General features: G+C 44.3%; 1 long non-coding RNA gene across 1 annotated transcript in view; it reads left to right on the top strand.

Moving 5' to 3' along the window:
• Positions 1-2,321: 2,321 nt before the first annotated feature.
• LOC144588155 (uncharacterized) overlaps positions 2,322-23,818 on the top strand; it is a 33,660-nt gene continuing 12,163 nt past the window's right edge. The window contains exons 1-2 of the long non-coding RNA XR_013543526.1: positions 2,322-3,907; positions 17,514-17,626. This is a non-coding gene — a long non-coding RNA (uncharacterized LOC144588155). The remainder of the gene's footprint in view (positions 3,908-17,513; positions 17,627-23,818) is intronic.

Below are 23,818 nucleotides of genomic sequence, written 5' to 3'. Positions count from 1 at the left end.
AAGGCCAGGATCTAATGGTTGTTGTGGGTTTTTTGGGCTCTTTGGCCCTGTTCTGGAGGTTGTTCTTCCTTGCCAGTCTCTGTGGCCGGCATCTTCAGAGGACAGCAGAGGACACCAGAGCACAGGTTGCTGTCCTCTGAAGATGCCGGCCACAGAGACTGGTGAAACGTTAGGAAGAACAACCTTCAGAACATGGCCAAACAGCCTGGAAAACCCACAACGACCAATAATCAAGTTAAATGGGGCTACTTGAGTACTGGATGAATTTTCCGTGACTGTGGAGAAATTCAATCAATACAGCACTCAAGTGCGTGCAATTTATGCCCTACCACATGTACAAAAGAAGATCTAGCAAATGACCAAGATAATGCTATTGAAGTAGTCTGCTTCTGGTCAAAAATACTCTAATTATCCTAGAGTCTTAATCTGTGTTTAATTTTATCTATATTTCGTATACTTCCATAATTCGTAGACTGTTTGTATCTATGGTGGCAAGTTGTTGGTAGTGGGATGAAACATACCCTTCACATTAGAAAGGACTGGAGACTGGCTTCTAAAAGGTTGGGAGATACAGACATATCGTTGATAAGTATACTGAATCCAAACACAACTTTATTCAGCCATTCATAATGAATGTATTAGCTTGGTGGAACACAATAATCCATTCCTCTCTATGACTGAACTCTTCAAATTGAGAATGACAGTCTGGGAAAGACAGCTTGCATTACATTTAGAGAGTCTTGATGCAATCCAGAACCCTGAAGAACTGGACTGCAACTGAGAATAACATCTACTTGCAAAAGAAAAATAATAATTTAAAATTAATTCAACTTTGGCTATTTACTACTTGGTGATTTAACACAAATTTATCCAAGCTTTAGGATGAGGATGTCTGATTCCCTATGTGGCCTTCCTCCCCATGCCCTGTAATTAAGGAACCTTGATTTTTCTACCATATGCCTGAGGAAGTAAATTTTATTCATGGAAGCTTGTGTTGAATGTTTGATTTTTAGCAGTCTAAATGAAGGTATCACCTCTTCTTTTGGATTGTGTAAAGGATCACACAGCTATTGCTTGTTCTTTTTCTGAAAAAGCAGAGGAATGACATATAGAAGAGTCATTCCTCTTCAGATGGTCCTTCTGCATTTTCCTCCTAAATGCATGCCCAGATTTCCTTAAGGACCTCCTTTGGATGTGTGTGGGGGTGCAAGGGTATGTGCATGTGAAGGCACAATGGTATATTCCACCTTTTCAGAAAACATTAGGTAGTGAATAGTAGCTAACTATGTCTTCCCCTTCATGGATTATTGCCTTGTTGTGGCGAAGGGGCTTGAGTAATTCAGAGAAGCTATGGGCCATGCTGTGCAGGGACACCCAAGATGGACAGGTCAGAGTGGAGAGTTCTGACTAAATGCGATCCACCTGGAGCTGGAACTGGGAAGCCACTCCAGTATCTTTGTCCAGAAAACTCCACAGACAGAAACAAAAGGCTAAAAGATATGATGGTGGAAGATTAAAAATGGTGGAATATACCATTGTGCATTCAGGTTGGAAGGCGTCCAACATGCTACTGAGCAAGAGTGGAGGACAAGTACAGGTAACTCCAGAGCTAATGAAGTGGTTGGGCCAAAGCCAAAAGGATGCTCAGCTGCAGACGCACCTGGAAGTGAAAGGAAAGTCTGATGCTGCAATGAAAATACTGCATAGGAATCTGGAATGTAAGATCTATGAACCTTGGTAAGCTGGATGTGGTCAAACAATCTTGCTATCTTTAATGGCACATAGGGTTAGGGCATAGATTCTTTTCAATAGCTATTTCAAGGTTCTGGATTTCCCTGCCATGGACAGCTAGGTTGGCTACTTCTTTATTGTCTTTCTGCTGACAGGCAAAAGTGTGTGTGTGTATATATTACATTTGTATTCTGTCCCATATCTTATGATCTCAGAGAAGAGTAGAGCAATTAAAACAAGGTAAAAATGGTTTATTTTAAATATTTAAATATTTAAAAATAAATTAAAAACATGGATGTTTCGGCAGGCCTTCCCATCAGATAATTCCTGATGCCTTTTTCTTTCCCTTTCCTATTGTTTTTCCCATCTTGTTTAATATTTCTGCTATGCAAAAATAGTTTTATATATATGTATTGTATTATTTTATGTTGTTACCCGCCTAGAGTGGTCCTAATCCGACCAGATAGGCGGGATATAAAACAAACAAACAAACAAACAAACAAACAAACAAACAAACAAACAAACAGGAGATGGCAAGAATAAACATTGACATCCTGGGCATCACTGAACTAAAATGGATAAGAATGGGCGAATTCAATTCAGACGATTATCATATCTACTATTGTGGGCAAGAATCCCGTAGAAGAAATGGAGTAGCCCTCTTAGTCAACAAAAGAGTGGGAAAAGCTGTACTGGGATATAATCTAAAAAATGATAGAATGATTTCAATAAGAATCCAAAGGAGACCTTTCAACAGCACAGTAATCCAAGTTTATGCACCAACCACCAATGCTGAAGAGGCTGAAATTGACCAGTTCTATGAAGACTTACAACACCTTCTAGAACTGACACCAAAGAAAGATGTTCTTCTCATTATGTTCTTCTCCACAAGCACCAGCAAAACTTCAACAGAAAAGAGGAAAGTGTGAAGCTCAACAAAACTTGGCTCCCAGCTCTCAAAAATACAGCGTACAAAAGGTCAACAAACTCCACCCAGCCACAAGGACAAGGGATCACTACACACAAAAGGCCAGCTAATGACAGCCATCAACCACAGGAACAGATAATCTCTTCTCCTTAGCACAACAATACACACTAATCACCCATCTACAGAAAAAGACAAAGGCCCATCTCACAGCCATAAATACTGCACTCCCAAAGCCAACCACACCAGAGCACAGAGTGTTGTTCTCTGAAGATGCCGGCCACAGAGACTGGTGAAACGTTAGGAAGAACAACCTTCAGAACAGAGCCAAAGAGCCCGGAAAACCCACAACAACCAGATACGTGGTTTCTTCAGTGTAAACTGGGTTGCACTCGGTATCCCCCATAACTAAACAATCACCTATAAATTGGTCTCAGCCTTTTGATTCATTCACAAGACTTTTTCCTAGGGCACTGGATGAAAAAGAAGAAAGGGTTCTTGTACCTGTAATGGTTGCTTAGAAAAAGAAGATATCTCAGCAGGTGTGCCTTTAATGCAAGTTACATTTGCTGATTTCCTTCTTCTTCTCTTCACAACTATGAAAGATAGGAAAACCCTGTCCTCTTTTTCACCTGGGCAATCAGTGCTTTACAGATTCTGATAACCTTAGATCATGCTAATATTTTAGTGTATCACACAGCCCTGCTCAGCTTCACCGGCTTTTTCTTGTGTGATGCATACTTCTTAAACCAAAGCAGGCTCTTTTTTTCACTCATAGCTTTTGCACTCCCTTGCTTTGTTTCCTCTGATGAACATATAAATCTTAGGCACCTCAATGTGGTTGCAACCCAATGAATTTTAACAAGCCTTTCAAAATTAGCATCTAGTGTATATGGTATGTAGGTGTCCAATGCACGCTGTCGGGACTGGGGCCATGCCGGAACCTGGCAACCTTGGTGCAGGCAGGATCAGCCCCATCTGTCTGGGGAGAACTGCTCTAAGGATTGCAGGACTGGGCCACTTCCTTGTGCCACCTGGGGCACGAGGACTGGGCTATATGAGAACTGGCCTTCCCCACAGACCTTTGCCTCAGCAATGAAGGTTTCTGGTTGTGTTATTATTCCTGCCTTGCCTGGTGGTGCCTGCCTTGCATCCCTGGACCTTGCTGCCTTGATATAGCTGATCTTTCTCTTCTAATATTTTTATTTTCTCAATTATATGGGAGCACCAGCTGTGAAAAAAAAAAGAAAGGTAAAATGCCTCTTGTTTCATGGAAGTTCTTTCCTTAGAAGTTCTGTTCTTTCAAAACTAAGACAGCACAAAATCTTAGAAATGTGTGTTCATTATTGAACAGTATGCCACTGCTTTCCAAAATGGAAGAAGGTGGCCCAAAGGTGCAAAATACCTGCATTGCTAAAAGGAACACCTGCATGCTTCATGTCTGCTGATTGCTGAGAAAAATCTAATTAACTGCAAAAGGGAACCACTGATTTTAGTGCGCCTGAAAGCATTTTCCCCTTTCATCAAACGTGTGCTGATCCCCTGTTGTCTTTCCCTTTGTCTTTATATTGTTACACCTCAATTTAAATATAGATAATCTGAAATGCAGTTCTGGCAAAAGTAGAGGTCGAAACTAGAGCTGGCAGAAGCATGCACCAATGGATTTTCTGAGACTCACTAAAACCTAGCAGGGTTCTATGCCCTGACCCAGGGTTTTTTAAGATGTGCATGTATGGAATGTGCATACAATAAGTGTAGGTTTCAACAATATTATGACTTTGTTAGTCATATTAAATAAACTTTGGTCAGACATCAAAAGTAGTAACTATGTGAGAACAGAAGAAGAAAGAATAAACCATGACATCAGTTATTATATTCAAGGTCTCAAACTGTTGCAGACTTTTCAGTTTCTGGTAACATTTTCTTTTTGCTATAAAGTAGAAGTATAGAGATCCACAGTGGAGAATAGCTGCAAGTTTCTTAGAGTCCATCCCTTTCTCATTAACCGGCACATCTTAATAACTCACTCTGAGACATCTGTAGAAGAAAGAATACATTTGTTTCTTCACTTACAGTTTTTTGAAATTACAGACTTGTATATTTATTTATTTATTTATTTATTTATTTATTTATTCAATTTATATGCCGCCCAAACTACCCAGAGGTCTCTGGGCGGCTTACAATAATTAAAATTCAATATAGCAAAAGATAAAATAATTAAAATACAATTAAAATACAATTAAAATTGCCATCAGACCCACAGCTAATATAATTTCAATTAAAAGCCTTCTGGAACAGGAAGGTTTTGACCTGGCGCCGAAATGTCATCAGCGTCGGCGCCAGACGAATCTCAGTCGGGAGGGCATTCCATAGTCTGGGGGCAGCTGCCGAAAAGGCCCTTTGTCTACAAGCCGTCCCTCTTACCTCCTTAAGGGACGGCTCTTTCAAAAGGGCCCCCTGGCTAGATCTTAACTGCCAGGTAGGTTCATATGGAAGGAGGCGGTCCTTCAGGTATCCAGGGCCCAAGCCGTTTAGGGCTTTATATGTCAAAACAAGCACTTTGAATTGGGCCCGGGCAGCAACTGGTAGCCAATGTAACTTATACAGAATCGGCTTGATATGTTCCGTGGCAGCTGCACCACTCACCAGCCGCGCAGCTCGATTCTGGACCAGTTGCAATCGCCGGACCGTCTTCAAAGGCAGCCCCACGTAAAGCGCATTGCAGTAATCTATGCGGGATGTTACCAGTGCATGTGTGACTGTCATGAGACTCCGCTCGTCCAGGTAGGGCCGTAGCTGGTATAATTTCCGCAGCTGAAGGAAGGCGCCCCTGGCCACCGAGTCCACCTGGGCTTCCAGTGTTAGACTGGGGTCCAGGAGCACCCCCAAGCTGCGGACCCTGTCCCTTAGGGGGAGTGTAACCCCATTCAGGGCGGGGAAATGGCCCTCCAGCCTGTCCGGCGAAGCACCCACTAACAGCACTTCCGTCTTGTCTGGATTGAGTTTCAATTTATTAACCCTCATCCAGTCCATTATCAGGTCCAGACACGAGTTCAGCACAGAAACTGCCTCACCTGGATTGGTGGAAAACGAGAGGTAGAGCTGAGTATCGTCAGCATATTGCTGACTCCTCAGCCCAAACCTCCTGATGACCTCTCCCAGCGGTTTCATGTAGATGTTGAACAGCATGGGGGACAGTATTGAGCCCTGAGGAACCCCATGACATAACTGCCATGGGGCAGAGCAACTGTCCCCCAGCACCACCCTCTGGACACGGTCAGCCAGGAAGGAGTGGAACCACTGTAGAACAGTGCCCCCAACTCCCAACCCAGCCAGCCTATCCAGAAGGACACCATGGTTGATGGTGTCGAAAGCCGCTGAGAGGTCCAGGAGTATCAACAGGGTCACACTCCCCCTGTCTCTCTCCCGGCAAAGGTCATCGTACAGGGCGACCAAGGCAGTCTCTGTACCAAAACCCGGCCTGAAACCCGATTGAAATGGATCCAGAAAATCCGTTTCATCCAGCAGCGCCTGGAGTTGCCCGGCCACAACCCGCTCCAACACCTTGCCCAAATAAGGGAGGTTCGCCACTGGTCGGTAGTTGACCACCAGCCTTGGGTCCAGGTTAGGCTTTTTAAGGAGTGGTCGAATCACCGCCTCTTTCAAGGCGGTAGGGACCACTCCCTCTCTCAGAGAGGCATTCACGGCCTCCTGGACCCAGGTGCGAACCCCCCTGGCTGATCTTCCAATTAGCCAGGATGGGCAAGGGTCGAGCGGAGTGGTGGTAGAACGGACAGATCCAAGCACCCTGTCCACATCATCAGGTCTCAACAATTGAAACTCATCCATTAATACTGGACCTAAGCACGGCGCACTGGACACATCCTCTGATTCTGCAGTAACTGTGGAGTCCAACCCACTGCGAATCTGAGCGATTTTCCCCTCAAAATGTATAGCAAACTCATCACAGCGAGCTGATGAGCAGTCCGGGACCTCCACCGGATTTCCCGGTTGAAGAAGATCCCGGACCACCCGAAACAGCTCTGCTGGACGACATTCTGAGGAAGCAATACGGCTGGAGAAATATTGCCGTTTCGCCAGCCGTATTGCCACGAAATAGGCCCGATAATGGGCTCTAAGTCGTGTTCGATCGGACTCCCAGCGGGATTTCCTCCACCTGCGCTCCAGCCGTCTCCCCTCTCGCTTCATCGCCCGCAGTTCAGAAGTATACCAAGGAGCTGTCTGGGCTCGGCGAGCAGGGAGAGGACGCTTAGGCGCAATCGTGTCAACTGCCCAGGTCATCTCCCTATTCCATAGGGTGACCTGAGCTTCGACAGGAGCGCCGACCATATCAGACGGATAATCCCCCAGAGCATTCAGGAATCCATCTGGATCCATTAGTCTCCGAGGGCGGATCATCTTAATAGATCCCCCACCCTTGCAGAGGGAAGAAGACGCTAATAGACTGAACTTGACCAGGAAGTGGTCTGACCATGACAATGGGGTCACGACCAGCCCCTCCACATCCAAACCACCATCTTCCAGTCCCGTTGAGAAAACCAGGTCCAAGGTGTGGCCCTTCTCATGCGTCGGACCGATGACACATTGAGACAGCCCCATGGTTGTCATGGTGGCCATGAAGTCCTGAGCCACCCCAGTCAAGGCAGCCTCGGCATGGATGTTGAAGTCCCCCAGCACCAACAGCCTGGGAGTCCTCAACATCAGGTCCGAGACTACCTCTGTCAGCTCAGGCAGGGAGACTGTTGGTACGCAGCAGGGTGGGCGGTACACCAACAGAATCCCTAACCTGTCTCGCGAGCCCAACACACAATACAGGCCCTCGAGACCTCCTCTCAAAGGGACAGGAAGCCTGGTCAAGGAGATAGAGCTCCTATAGACTATAGCAACTCCCCCTCCCCGACCCTCTGAGCGACCCTGGTGCTGGACTGAGTACCCAGGCGGACATAGCTGGGAGAGGGGAACACCACCCTCCTCTCCCACCCAGGTCTCAGTAATGCACGCCAGGTCAGACCCCTCATCCAGAATTACATCATGGATGAGGGCAGTTTTATTTTGTACTGACCTGGCGTTCATCAACAGCACCGTGTGGCTCGAGGGTTTGCTGATATGGTCGCCTGATACCATCTGGTTGGGGGTAGAACTAGAAGAGGGGATAGATGTAAGATATCTAACCTCTCTTCTCCTACGCGGGCATGTCCTACCCCCACCGCCATTCCTTCCCCTACCCAGCACCACCTCAATGGCTGCCCCCTCCAACACCCTCCCCCCTTCCTGTTCCATTAGATCCACTGTGGGTCTCTTCTTCATTGATGGCAATTAATAACAATTTAAAAACATTTAAAACATATATAAAACAAAACTTTTCTAAAGCCCCTTCTCTCCCTCCCAGCCATGTAGCTCATGTTGAGAGGGGGATGAGGCAGCCGGGAGCAGCAGGGCCTGATCCTGCCAGCACAGGGGAAGGTTGAGCCAGCTCCCTTGAGAAAGGGCTGGCATCCAACAGGGGCCCGACCACAGTTCCACTGCCTCTCACCCAGTGGGCTGTGGCCGGCAGATGGTCTCTTGTTCCCTCTGTCAGCAGGCACGCTCGTCCGGTCAGGTCCCAAAGGAAGCTCCGGTTAAAACCTTTCTCTCCCCCTGGGCCAGGTGGCCAGTGTTGGTAGGGGATAAGGCAGCCGGGAGCAGCAGGGCCTGATCCTGCCAGCACAGGGGAAGGTTGAGCCAGCTCCCTTGAGAAAGGGCTGGCATCCAACAGGGGCCCGACCACAGTTCCACTGCCTCTCACCCAGTGGGCTGTGGCCGGCAGATGGTCTCTTGTTCCCTCTGTCAGCAGGCACGCTCGTCCGGTCAGGTCCCAAAGGAAGCTCCGGTTAAAACCTTTCTCTCCCCCTGGGCCAGGTGGCCGGTGTTGGTAGGGGATGAGGCAGCCGGGAGCAGCAGGGCCTGATCCTGCCAGCACAGGGGAAGGTTGAGCCAGCTCCCTTGAGAAAGGGCTGGCATCCAACAGGGGCCCGACCACAGTTCCACTGCCTCTCACCCAGTGGGCTGTGGCCGGCAGATGGTCTCTTGTTCCCTCTGTCAGCAGGCACGCTCGTCCGGTCAGGTCCCAAAGGAAGCTCCGGTTAAAACCTTTCTCTCCCCCTGGGCCAGGTGGCCAGTGTTGGTAGGGGATGAGGCAGCCGGGAGCAGCAGGGCCTGATCCTGCCAGCACAGGGGAAGGTTGAGCCAGCTCCCTTGAGAAAGGGCTGGCATCCAACAGGGGCCCGACCACAGTTCCACTGCCTCTCACCCAGTGGGCTGTGGCCGGCAGATGGTCTCTTGTTCCCTCTGTCAGCAGGCACGCTCGTCCGGTCAGGTCCCAAAGGAAGCTCCGGTTAAAACCTTTCTCTCCCCCTGGGCCAGGTGGCCGGTGTTGGTAGGGGATGAGGCAGCCGGGAGCAGCAGGGCCTGATCCTGCCAGCACAGGGGAAGGTTGAGCCAGCTCCCTTGAGAAAGGGCTGGCATCCAACAGGGGCCCGACCACAGTTCCACTGCCTCTCACCCAGTGGGCTGTGGCCGGCAGATGGTCTCTTGTTCCCTCTGTCAGCAGGCACGCTCGTCCGGTCAGGTCCCAAAGGAAGCTCCGGTTAAAACCTTTCTCTCCCCCTGGGCCAGGTGGCCGGTGTTGGTAGGGGATGAGGCAGCCGGGAGCAGCAGGGCCTGATCCTGCCAGCACAGGGGAAGGTTGAGCCAGCTCCCTTGAGAAAGGGCTGGCATCCAACAGGGGCCCGACCACAGTTCCACTGCCTCTCACCCAGTGGGCTGTGGCCGGCAGATGGTCTCTTGTTCCCTCTGTCAGCAGGCACGCTCGTCCGGTCAGGTCCCAAAGGAAGCTCCGGTTAAAACCTTTCTCTCCCCCTGGGCCAGGTGGCCGGTGTTGGTAGGGGATGAGGCAGCCGGGAGCAGCAGGGCCTGATCCTGCCAGCACAGGGGAAGGTTGAGCCAGCTCCCTTGAGAAAGGGCTGGCATCCAACAGGGGCCCGACCACAGTTCCACTGCCTCTCACCCAGTGGGCTGTGGCCGGCAGATGGTCTCTTGTTCCCTCTGTCAGCAGGCACGCTCGTCCGGTCAGGTCCCAAAGGAAGCTCCGGTTAAAACCTTTCTCTCCCCCTGGGCCAGGTGGCCGGTGTTGGTAGGGGATGAGGCAGCCGGGAGCAGCAGGGCCTGATCCTGCCAGCACAGGGGAAGGTTGAGCCAGCTCCCTTGAGAAAGGGCTGGCATCCAACAGGGGCCCGACCACAGTTCCACTGCCTCTCACCCAGTGGGCTGTGGCCGGCAGATGGTCTCTTGTTCCCTCTGTCAGCAGGCACGCTCGTCCGGTCAGGTCCCAAAGGAAGCTCCGGTTAAAACCTTTCTCTCCCCCTGGGCCAGGTGGCCGGTGTTGGTAGGGGATGAGGCAGCCGGGAGCAGCAGGGCCTGATCCTGCCAGCACAGGGGAAGGTTGAGCCAGCTCCCTTGAGAAAGGGCTGGCATCCAACAGGGGCCCGACCACAGTTCCACTGCCTCTCACCCAGTGGGCTGTGGCCGGCAGATGGTCTCTTGTTCCCTCTGTCAGCAGGCACGCACGTATATATTGCTTTCTTTGGTGCATACGTATTAGGAACCAGCTGAACAGATCAACAGCAACAAAACTAGTGCCACCAACTGACAAAAGAGAAGGTTAGAACACTAAGCAGAGATGCAGAGTTTTCTTTTAATTTCAACGGCTGAAAGGAATAATTGGTTAGCGCTAGATAGACAATCACCCCTGTTTCAGTACTGGAAGCAAAGTATTTGTTCATGGAAATGAATGGTGTCTCATGTCATTACATTTATACATCATGTGTCACAGAAACATGTGTTTATATCTAATTTTAACAGTTATTTTATTAGGCAGTATGCCTGTAATTGGTTTTTAATGTATCTGAACCAAAAAAGTACAAGTAGATAATAATCACATGATGTCCAGATTGAGCTGCAGAGAGGAATTGGACGTAAAGAAAAATCTAACCATTACATATTTCCTGTCATCTTTGTACAGTGCATGTGTTTTAAAGTGTTGCTTGAAGTGTTGAATTGACCTGTCTTCATAATAACTATATTAGGCCCTTGTCTGCTGTGCCCTGTACTTGAACAATTGCTTTTCTATTGTGGCAGTGATGATGGGGTAGCTATAGAAACTGTACTTGGGATTAAAATAGCAGAATAAAAATGAGAGGCAGGCATTACTAAATTCCTTTTCCCAATATTATCCCCTAAGTGAATGTGCGATCAAACTAGTCATGGAATAATGATGGGGTAACGAAAATGTATATGTTAGTGCAATTTGCTCAATTTTATTACCTCCATTTTCCATTAATATATATATTTATCTAATAACCTCCTTAGAAAGTTAACATCAGCCACATGGCTCAGGGGGAGAAGAAGCCTTTAAGTTGGAGTTGCTTTCAGGGCCCTAATGGACCAGCATTCCCATGCTCAGGGGAGCCAAATACCATCTGCCTTCTACAGGTCACTGTGTGAGAGACAGCGAGACTGTGGCTGAGCTGCTTCTGGCTGCCAGATTCCCTGAGGGAACTGACTGGGGAATAAGCTTGGAAATTAGGAGGGAGTATTGAGGGGCCTCTGGGGCAACCAATAGAAATGACATATGGCCGGGGAAGATATGGCAGTAGGAGTAGAGCATGCCCACATAGGAGAAAGGAGGTTAGATGCTTTACACCTACCCCCTTTTCTAGCTCTATTCCCAGCCAAACAGTACTAGGTAACCATATCAGCCACCCCTCAGGCCACATGGTACTGTTGGTAAATGCCAGGTTGGCAAAAAATAAGACCACCCTCATTCATGATTTAATTTTGGATGAGAGGGGCCAACCTGGCCTGCATTACTGAGACCTGGGTGGGAGAAGAAGGAGGAATTCCTCTATCTCAGTTGTGTCCCCCTGGGTACTTGGCCCAACACCAGGGTCACCCGGAGGAGGTGGGGCAATAGTCTACAAGGATGAAATGGATATCTATATCCATTTCAATTCGTTTTCAGGCTAGGTTATGGGACAGAGACTGCCTCGGTCACCCTGTTTGATGACCTTTGCTGGGAGAAAGACATGGGGAATACATCCCTGTTGATTCTCCTGGACCTCTCAGTGGCTTTCAGCACCATCAACCATGGTGTCCTTCTGGACAGATTGGCTGGGATGACAATGGGAAGCACTGTTTTATGATGGTTCTGCTCAGTGGTGGGATTCAGCAGGCCAACAAACGGTTCTGCAGAATCAATAATACATTAGCTACCGGTTCTGTAGAACTGGTGCGAACCTGCTGAATCCCACCACTGGCCAGGATCAGTGGTGGGATTCAGCAGGCCAACAAACGGTTCTGCAGAACTAATAATACATTAGCTACCGGTTCTGTAGAACTGGTGCGAACCTGCTGAATCCCACCACTGGTTCTGCTCCTACCTGGCTGATCAAGTCCAGAAGGTGGTGTTGGGGGACAGTAGCTCTGATCCATTGTGGTTGCATCATGGGGTTCCTCATGCTATTCAATATCTACATGAAACCGCTGGGGGAGGTCATTAGAAGGTTTGGACTGAGGAGTCAGCAATATGATGACAACACCCAGCTTTACCTCTCATTCTCTACCAAACCAGGTGTGGCAGTTGCCATTCTGAAGTCATGCCTGGACTTGATAATGGACTGGATGGGGGTTAATAAACTGAGGCTCAATCCAGACAAGTCGGAAGTGCTGCTGGTAGGTGCTCTGCCAGATAGGTTAAAGGGCCATTTCCCTGCCTTAGATGGGGCTACACTCCCCCTAAAGGACAGGGTCTGCAGCTTGGGGGTGCTCCTTGAGCCGGGTCTGACCTTGGAAGTCCAGGTGGACCCGGTGTCCAGGGGTGCCTTCTTACAGCTGTGGAGAATATATCAACTTCGCCCTTACCTGGATGAGCGGAGCCTGGCACACATGCACTGGTAACAAGCAGACTGGACTAGTGCAATGCGATATACATGGGGTAGCCTTTGAAGATGATCTGGTGACTGCAACTGGCACACAACCGGGCTGTGCGGCTGGTATGTGGTGCCACAGCACAAACTCATATCAACCCGGTTCTGAAAAATTTACACTGGCTGCTGGTTGCTGCTCGGGCCCAATTCAAAGTGCTTACTTTTTTCCCCTTTTCCCTTTTTATTTTTTATTTTATAACACACACATACAGAACAAACAAAAACGTATAAGTGGGGAGGTATTTCACATTCAGTCTTATCCATTATATGATTCTGACTACATCAAACCTTATTGCCCTACTCCCATACTAAACCATACTATATCCATATGCATCTATGCATATTATATTTCATATAAATATTTCAGATATTTAGTTCAATATCTAACATCCTGAATTTATAGTAATTATTATAGATTTTTTCTCCTGCATTTCATCTATCCAATTATATGAGTATCATACTTTATCATCATCAAAAATCAACATTTCCAAAATTGCTTACAGATATATTAACCGTGTTAATTTATGTATATATATGTGCCTCTCAATCCATGATTTCTATTTCAGAATACCATCTATAAGATCTTGTCCTAAATTTATAATAATTAATTATTATAGATTCTTTCTCCTGCATTTTTATCTATCCAATTATATATCAGAGTATCATACTTTACAATTATCAAAAATTTCTAAAAAACAAAAAGATATATGTGTCTAATCTTATCTACATAATCAAATTATAAATCACATATGTTTAATATCTCTATATAGGTGCCTTAGAATCAATAACATCTAGTATTATATCCTCACAAACATTTCTAAATTCATAATTAAATGTGCTTATCTACCATTAAAATGCAAACATGGCCAGAATTGCTAATGAGTATATTAACCATATTAAATTATTTATAAGTATATTTGTGCCTCTCAAAACCAATGATTTCTATTGTTATGTTCAGCAAGTAACTTTCCCATTTTTAATTGTGCTTATCCGCTCCATATATAGACCAGGAATTCCAAATTTCTTACAATATCATAAATCTGAAATTAGTCTCTTGCCTCCTTTTTATCAGTTTTAAAGTGCCATCTATAAAATCTCTTTAGACCATTTTCTCTCCGGTTTACTCATGTTATCCCAGTATAGTTAATGTCTTGCCTCCGGAGCCATTCATATATGTCTAATCTATGGTCACAAATTTGTCCCCCATGCAGCTTCGCCCTCACATATTCCTCCTCCTCTACATTCTTTCCCATCAGAGTAATCTTAATGTACTTTCCCCATTTATCCACCTGCCCCTCCCTTTATTTTTTTACTCTCCTTTTTCAGCATTTCATCCTGCTTTCTAAGAAAAACAGTCTTTCTCTCTAATGATGCCACTTCTTCGGTCAGTTGGTCTTCGGTCTCCTTATTCTCTCCCTTGGCATACAATCCAGAGAATATTGCCTTAACTTCTGAGATCTGGGCCTTAATTTGATTGATAATGTTCAATTGAACTTCCTAACTATAGTTCTTGAAGTAATCTTCCATTGTAGATTTAATGATGAATCAGGCTCTCTATCTCCTAAATGTGGCTTTCAAATATCAAAATGCTTTTCTACTGCCAAAAGAAAAGTTTCTTCTGATTTCTCTGTGGCCAGATCAACTTTGGTATGTCTTTTTTCCCCCCAGTCCAGAGCCAAAAAGTCAAGAAAGCCAATTACTCAGTTTGCCTCATAATTTATTAGGCCAGAATCCTACCGAAACCACTCCAGTCGCAAATCCAACTGTGATAAGGGTCAGTTTGATTTATAATCCACCTCTTGTAGCTCAATACACAATCACTTAGGTTAAGTTATCTGGACTTCTTAAGTTCCTAATTTATAGTATACCAATTTTTCCACTCGTCGGAGGACAGGGGTTGAGAGAGGGAATGTCTTTAGCCAGTTTTGTTTTCCATTTCTCTCAAATGTAACGCAGTAAAAATTTTCCAATATTTCAGGGTTACAAAGTTCCATGCTGCTTTAAGATTAGTCTTTCTCCTTAACATCAGCCTCCAAAAATGTTTGATTTATACTTACTGAAGCTAAATAGAAGTTCATTTAGTCCCTGTTCGTGCAGTTAGATCGTAAATCTTCATACCTTCCCTCTCCAAGCAGCTACTCACCATAATGCCATTCTCTCGAGTCAGTTGCTTGATAGGAGGGAAAACTCTTGGGAAAACAGATTGCTGTCTGAAATTCAGAGGTTTCTAAGCCCTACCTGCTGCAAGTCAACTCTCCTGTGGAAAACTTGCCTCCCCTTCACCTGGGGGGCTGCTGACTCAGAGTAAAACCCAGGGGTTCCCAGAGCCCTAGGAATTACCCTGTTCTCGCTGCCCATTGCTCCGCCCCTTCCCCAAAGTGACATATAAAGCCCTAAACGGCTTAGGATCTGGTTACCTAAAGGGCTGCCATCTTCCATACGAGCCTGCCCGTCCTCTAAGATCAGGCCTTCTGAAGGTGCCATCGCTGAAAGAGGTGAGGGAGGTGTCATGTCGAAATAGGGCCTTCCCGGCTGTTGCCCCCCAACTTTGGAACACTCTCCCTATAGAGATCAACCTGGCTCCAACATTTTTGGCTTTTCAGTGCCAGGGAAGACATTTCTGTTTAGCCAGCATTTTAATTAAATAGTATTCTTTAGCTGGCCATATGAGCAACAGGATTTATTAATATTAATGTTTAATGATTGTTTTTAATATGGGATATTATTATAATATTACCTATTTGAATGGTTTAATGTTTTTAAAGTTTTAATATTGTTGTACGCTGCTTAAAGACCACTGGTAATGGTGCAGCTTTAAAAATCTTGTAAATAAATAAATTTTGTTATTTTGCAGTTGCACCACTGCGGGTGATCATGGAACAAAAGAAGGCTAATTGCCTTAGAGAAAGAACAAATGAGTCAACAATGGGTGTCTGAGCCAGCGGAGCCTACCAGCAACGCCCTGAGAGTGATTTTATTTACTTAGCATGATTACATAGTATGCTGTTAGAATTCAGATAGGATACTAGGTACCTAATCATAACCAGTATTGGCTGAAATAACCCTTTGATCTTATGCTCTACCTCCAAGTGAAAGGGCAGAATAAGGGGTTATCCCGCCTGCTGGCAGCTGCCGCTTCCTGCCAGGAGTGTATGCATGTCACTGGAGCAGAATGCAGCCACAAGCAGAAGTTTCCCATACACCACCTTAATTTTCCTTATCAGATTCTTTCACTTGCATAGCAGTAAGTGTAGTGTTCCAGATATAACATATATTACATGATTTCAAAGAGTTCTATTTCTATCGTGTTCCTCTGAACACCTGATACAATACCACTAGATCTTTCTACTTCAACACACATATCTTGTTTCACATAGTCTAAAAGAAAATCACAGTGCAAATTCTGAAAGATGCAACAGAGAAGAGAAAGGGCTAGAGAATTTGTTTTGCATAATTATTGCCCCTTAGCATTACGCTCAAAGTCATCTACTCAATGCTGTCTCCTTCTACCTCATTTCTTATTCCTTCCTTGGCTTTCTACCTGTTTCAAGAAGTCTTTTCAATGAAAGTGAAAACAAAAGGACTCTCTTTACTTTGGAGGAATAAAAACAGGAGTTTCCAATGTGTAACCTTACCTTTAATGAGATGCAAGTTCCTTTCATTACAGGACCTGCTGCAGTGGACAGAATTTTAACCAGGGCTGATAGCAATTAAAATAGACGGAACCAATGGGATTTTAAATGTTTTACTATTTAACAGTGAAATACCGTGCATATCCATACAGAAAGAAATCCTACAATGTAGAGGGGCTTATTCTCATAGAAGTGTACACAGGATTGCAACCTTAAACTCATTTATTTACTGCATCAAGTGATTTATGTACAGCCTTTCACCCTTCTGAGGTCAGTAAAATGAGTACACAGCTCACTGGGGGGCAAGTTGTTGTTACCATAATTATGATATGAACTGCCCAGAGACTGCTGTAGCACTATGGGACAGAATATAATTTGAAACAACATCACAGTAAATACCTACTTCTGTACTACTGCAGTGGAACAGCTTGCCTCCCAATGTTGTGGGTGCCCCATTGCTGGAGGTTTTCAAGAAAAGATTGGATAGCTATCTGTCCGGGATGTTTGAGATATCCTGCCTTGGGCAGGGGTTGGACTAGAAGACCTCCAAGGTCCCTTCCAACCCTACGACAATTCTATGATATGATACTAAACTCCAGATCAGTTGAAAGTTCTGCCTCTGAAGATTATTTTATGGAGAAAGCTCAAAGAGAGTATTTCCTTCCAATCTTCTGTCCAGTTCTCAGCAACACATGTAAGTCACAGAGTGATGAATACTCATATTGAAGTAGCACATAATAACTTACTTGTGTGTTCTTAGGGTCTTTCACTGATACCAAGGCAGCATAAAGATGTTTACTCCTGAATGGATCTTATTTAAATGTTTTTTCCCCCCAAAGGTTGAAATCGTCTGCTAAAAGTGGCTATATGAAACAGCATTGAGCACTAGAAAACCTCCCTTTTTTACTCTGTCTCTCTCTTTCTTCTGGTGACTGCACTGAATGACAAAATGGAGTGCCACATTTCTTGAAGTGATTGGCACTGGGTATTGAGCTGAGTACTATGAGTGACTTATCAAATTATCTAATGGCAAACGACATTTTGGAGCTTCAACCTACAGCCCTAAATGTAATCATGTTGCCAACAGATTACATGCCAAAAATTTTGACCCAGTTGACATTTCTGACCGTTGTCACTCAGCATCTGTCAATTCATATACAATTTTTCCTTGCCGTGATTTAGATTCATCCCAGCATATGAAACATCACAAACGAGACTGAAAGGGGCAAGGCAGCTAAGCACCAGCCAAACCAGAGGTGAAGTCTGAAACTGAATCAACTGGAAAAATAAGCTAAGTAAATATATATCCTGTTCCAGGCCTAAGAACATGACTCTGCACATGTTGTTAGCCCCCAATTCCTAGCCGGCTGTCAGCCTGACCTATAAAAGTAAAACAGAAGGAAGGAGAAAGGATAAATCACAGCTTGCCCAGTTATGTTTTGAATAATGATGATGATGATGATGATGATGAAGCAGCAGTAATAGCAATCAAATCAATTCTGACCTATGGTGATTCTTCTCAGGGTTTCCAGGTAGACAAGACTCTCTTCTGGGAGAGCTCTGGGACTTGCCCTAGGCCACACAAGCTGGCTCTACTTCATAAGAGGCACAGTGAGGAATTGAACTCCCAGCCTCTGCTTGCACAGCCCAATATCTAAGCCAATGAGTTATGAAAATGTGTATTTTTTTCATGCAAGTGTTAGACCTTACTTTGGGGGATTGCGCTTCTCACCCTTAGCCTTCTCTCAAAACCCCATACAGTGGTGCCTCGCTAGACAGTTACCCCGCATGACAGTTTTTTCGCTAGATCACTATAGCAATTCGCAAAACAGTGATTCCTATAGGGGAATTTCACTGGACAATGTTTGGTCCCTGCTTCGCAAACCAAATTCGCTAGTCGACGATTTTAACAGCTTCCTCCGCACTCGGAAAACAGGTGTTTTCGGGACCTAAGCTTCACAAGACAGCGATTTAAACAGCTGATCAGCGGTTCGCAAAGCGGTTTTCCTATGGCTGATCTTCACTAGACAACGACGATTCTTCCCCATTGGAACACATTAAACAGGTTTCAATGCATTCCAGTGGGGAAATCATCGTCTAGCGAGGCACTACTGTAACTGTACTGGAAAAATCATTAATCACTCCTACTCCTTGTTGTCTCTGCCTGTAGTCAATAAGACATAGCATGGTCATATATACAATGAGATACATGGCTCCCACCTCTTTCATTGTTGTCTACAACAAATTGCATTCAAATCTGGTTCCTCTGGTGCAATAATTCAGTTGAAGAAAGTCAATAGGCTACAGTAGCTCACCTCAAGCTTGGCATCACCATGCACATTCCAATACCTTGGTACCCATGATGCAATATTCTCCAGGTTATCCTGTGATTATTTTTCTTTTTTGTGCTCACCATTGGTTGGCTGCCAATACACAGCCACCACATAAAATTTCCACAGTCCCTCAAGCAACACCATGCATGGTACACCGTGGGAAAGAAGAAGGTACTACGACATTGGTACCATCAAGTGGGGATATCAGAGGAAACTGCAGTAAATAGAGTCACCAAAATGTACAGTGTTGAGGATCTCAAGCCTCAAGTTGCCTCTTCATGTTGAATTTAATGTTTTACTTATTACTTTCCTTCTAGCACAACTGCTGTAATATTGGTATTTTAAAAACATTTATATACCGGAGATAGTGAGTTACTAATGTCACAAAATGTTATTCGTGATTATTTTATTCCACAGATATAACAAAGTTACCCTGTTACTGTCAATTTACAAGGGACAAATATACTTTCTTTGCAGTGCAGTTACAACTTTAGATGTTACTTTTAAAGTTATGTGCATTTGCTCATCTTGCAGCTTGTATTGCTGCCTCTGTTGTCTTTAACTATTTTTAATGTTGCCTTTGCTGTGTTTTGTTTCATACTGTAGGTCATCAGCAACTAGGATTTGATGGATTTTTAAAAGTAACTGAAAATAACTTTTTTTAAAAAAAATGGGAATATAAAGAGCTGTATTTTTTAAAAAAATCACATATGTATAACTTAAGCTGCCTTTGTAGGACTTGGAACTGTAAGTGTAACTAATTCTATCTTAAAGCAACTTTCCTAGCTCTGCTATAGACTTCCTTCTAAGTAAAGAAGTCCTCTCAAGCAAGTTTTCAAAAAATAAATAAATGCAAATATAATACAGGAATAATTACTACCAGCAAAAAAAAATATTAGTAATAACTGTTAAAATGCTTCAGCTCCCACAGAAGTCAGTTAGCCAGTTAATTAGTAGAAATTTCAATTAAAGGCAGATTCAGGCAACCAATTCTTCAGATCCTGTTTGGATTACGATGTGAAGCTGGGGGAAAATAGATTTCTTAGCATATTCTCTCTATAAATATGATGCATTCAGCAAATCAGATTAGCCTCTTTAGAAAACATGACACAATTTATCATTTATTCAGCCACTTATAATGTGGCAATTTGGCAGATAAAAATTACCTGGCTACTTCCAGTGAGAGATTAGCCATTTGGTTTATTTATCTTCCCATGAAATATTGATGACATGGGGAAAAATGGTGAATAATGTCTTATATTTTAATAGAGATGGATTGTTTACATGTTTTACCAGAGGGTTAGTTGAATTTCATAGCTGTAAAAATGCTTCTGACAAAGCCCATTTGCAAGCTTACTTTGGTAAGGTATAGGGAGGTATAGGGAGATCCAGGAGGAGAGAAAATATGAATTCTTTGTTCCCAACAATGATTAACTCAAAGAGTAATTTTTGGATTAACGAGCTAAATTTGAATATGTGGTTACTTTGGTGTACTACTGTGTTAAAAAGAAAGTCATGTGAATTCATTCCATTCAAACTTCTTGAAAAACAGCCCTGACAACTGCTTTGTGTTTTGTTGAGAAGTGGTTAACTGATGAAAACCAGAGTCAGTTTCTGGATTTTCCCTTCCTTGGTGTCGCTCTGTAAATGGTAGTAAGCAGAAGAGTGTGTCCTGTAGACAGGGCTGGTGCCAGGCTTTTTTGTACCCTAGGCAAGACTGACTACTTGCACCCCCCCCACAACCAATTTTCAAAAACAGACAAATTGTAGGAAAAACAGAATATACAAAAGTTGAAATTGTGAAAATTTTATTTTTTTAAAAAAACTAAGAAAACAAGTAATAGAACAGTCCTCAATTTTCTTTCTCAAATACCTGAAGGACCACCTCCTTCCATATAAGCCTACCCAGCAGTTAAGATCTAGCCAGGGGACCCTTTTGAAAGAGCCGTCCCTCAAGGAGGTGAGAGGGACGGCTTGTAGACAAGCTGCCGCTTGTAGATGGCAGCTGCCCCCAGACTATGGAATGCCCTCCCAACTGAGATTCGTCTGGCGCTGACGCTGATGACATTTCGGTGCCAGGTCAAAACCTTCCTGTTCCAGAAGGCTTTTAATTGAAATAACATCAACTGTGGGTCCTGATGGCAATTTTTAGAGTATTTATTTTAATTGTATTTTAATTGTTTTATCTTTTATTGCATTTTAATTGTGTTTTAATTGTTGTAAGCCACCCAGAGACCTTTGGGTAGAGTGGGTGGCATATAAGCTAAATAAATAGATAGATAGATAGATAGATAGATAGATAGATAGATAGATAGATAGATAGATAGATAGATAGATAGATAGATAGATAGATAGATAGATAGATAGATAGATAGATAGATAGATAATACAAAACAGTATTAGCGCACATATCATTTTGAATAATCCTATGAAATGTAATGTCTCTTAAGTGTTTCTATTTTTGCCACATCAAAATCTCATTTTGCATGCCTTTTCTTTTGCAAATTTTGTCACTGATTTTTTCAAGTCAATTGCTGATGCTTTGACATGTTCAATTGATATAGTTGCCAAACCAACTAGTCTCCTTTGCAGCATTGTTGAGCGTAAATATGTTTTTATAAGCTTGAGCTTTGAGAAACTGTATACACCACTAGCCACTGACACTGGAAGTGTGAGAAAGATCCTTTCGTTTAGTCGTTTAGTCGTGTCCGACTCTTCGTGACCCCATGGACCAGAGCACGCCAGGCCCTCCTATCTTCTACTGCCTCCCGGAGTTGTGTCAAATTCATGTTGGTTGCTTCGCAGACACTGTCCAGCCATCTCATCCTTGGTCGTCCCCTTCTCCTCTTGCCATCACACTTTCCCAACATCAGGGTCTTTTCCAGGGAGTCTTTTCTTCTCATTAGATGGCCAAAGTACTGGAGCCTCAGCTTCAGGATCTGTCCTTCCAGTGAGCACTCAGGGTTGATTTCCTTTAGAATTGATAGGTTTGTTCTCCTTGCTGTCCAGGGGATTCTCAAGAGTCTCTTCCAGCACCACAATTCAAAGGCATTAATTTGTCGGCGGTCTGCTTTCTTTATGGTCCAGCTCTCACTTCCATACATCACGACAGGAAAAACCATAGCTTTGACTATTCGGACTTTTGTTGGCAAGGTGATGTCTCTGCTTTTTAACATGCTGTCAAGATTTGTCATCGCTTTCCTCCCAAGAAGCAGGCGTCTTTTAATTTCGTGGCTGCTGTCTCCATCTGCAGTGATCATGGAGCCCAGGAAAATAAAATCTGTCACTGCCTCCATATCTTCCCCTTCTATTTGCCAGGAGGTGATGGGACCAGTGGCCATGATCTTAGTTTTTTTTTTATGTTGAGTTTCAGACCATTTTTTGCACTCTCTTCTTTCACCCTCATTACAAGGTTCTTTAATTCCTCCTCACTTTCTGCCATCAGAGTGGTGTCATCTGCATATCGGAGGTTGTTGATATTTCTTCCGGCAATCTTAATTCCAGTTTGGGATTCCTCCAGTCCAGCCTTCCGCATGATGTATTCTGCATATAAGTTGAATAAGCTGGGAGACAATATACAGCCTTGTCATACTCCTTTCCCAAGTTTGAACCAATCAGTTGTTCCATGTCCAGTTCTAACTGTTGCTTCCTGTCCCACATATAGGTTTCTCAGTAGATAGATAAGGTGGTCAGGCACTCCCATTTCTTTAAGAACTTGCCATAGTTTGTTGTGGTCCACACAGTCAAAGGCTTTTGCATAGTCAATGAAGCAGAAGTAGATGTTTTTCTGGAACTCTCTGGCTTTCTCCATAATCCAGCACAAGTTAGCAATTTGGTCTCGAGTACCTCTGCCTCTTCGGAATCCAGCTTGTACTTCTGGGAGTTCTCGGTCCACATACTGCTGAAGCCTACCTTGGAGGATCTTGAGCATAACCTTGCTAGCATGTGAAATGAGTGCAATTGTGCGGTAGTTGGAGCATTCTTTGGCACTGCCTTTCTTTGGGATTGGGATGTAGACTGATCTTTTCCAGTCCTCTGGCCACTGTTGGGTTTTCCAAACTTGCTGGCGTATTGAATGTAGCACCTTAGCAGCAGCATCTTTCAAGATTTTAAATAGTTCAACTGGAATGCCATCACCTCCACTGGCCGTGTTGTTAGCCAGGCTTTCTAAGGCCCACTTGACTTCACTCTCCAGGATGTCTGGCTCAAGGTCAGCAACTACATTGTCTGGGTTGTCCGGGATATCCACATCTTTCTGATATAATTCTTCTGTGTATTCTTGCCACCTCTTCTTGATGTCTTCTGCTTCTGTTAGGTCCCTCCCATTTTTGTCCTTTATCATGTCCATCTTTGTGCGAAATGTTCCTCTAATATCTCCAATTTTCCTGAACAGATCTCTGGTTTTTCCTTTTCTGTTATTTTCCTCTATTTCTTTGCATTGTTCATTTAAGAAGGCCCTCTTGTCTCTCCTTGCTATTCTTTGGAAGTCTGCATTCAATTTTCTGTAACTTTCCCTATCTCCCTTGCATTTTGCTTCCCTTCTCCTCTCTGCTATTTCTAATGCCTCGTTGGACAGCCATTTTGCTTTCTTGCATTTCCTTTTCTTTAGGATGGTTTTTGTTGCTGCCTCCTGGACAATGTTACGAGCCTCTATCCAAAGTTCTTCAGGCACTCTGTCCACCAAATCTAGTTCCTTAAATCTGTTCTTTACTTCCACTGTGTACTCATAGGGGATTTGGTTTAGATTATACCTGAGTGGCCCAGTGGTTTTTCCTACTCTCTCCAGTCTAAGCTTGAATTTTGCTATGAGAAGCTGATGATCAGAGCCGCAGTCAGCTCCAGGTCTTGTTTTTGCTGACTGTATAGAGCTTCTCCATCTTTGGCTGCAGAGAATATAATCAATCTGATTTCGGTATTGCCCATCTGGTGATTTCCATGTATAGAGTCGCCTCTTGTGTTGTTGGAAAAGAGTGTTTGTGATGACCAGCTTATTCTCTTGACAAAACTCTATTAGCCTTTGTCCTGCTTCGTTCTGAACTCCAAGGCCAAACTTCCCTGTTATACCCTTTATCTCTTGGCTCCCTACTTTAGCATTCCAGTCCCCTAGAATGAGAAGAAAGAAAGATCCTTAGAGCAAGAGAAACATTAAGCATA

Source organism: Pogona vitticeps, chromosome 3, assembly GCF_051106095.1.
Source record: "Pogona vitticeps strain Pit_001003342236 chromosome 3, PviZW2.1, whole genome shotgun sequence".
Taxonomy (NCBI): Eukaryota; Metazoa; Chordata; class Lepidosauria; order Squamata; family Agamidae; genus Pogona; species Pogona vitticeps.
The sequence above is the reverse complement of the archived record's forward strand: the minus strand, read 5'-3'. Positions and strand labels throughout refer to the sequence as shown.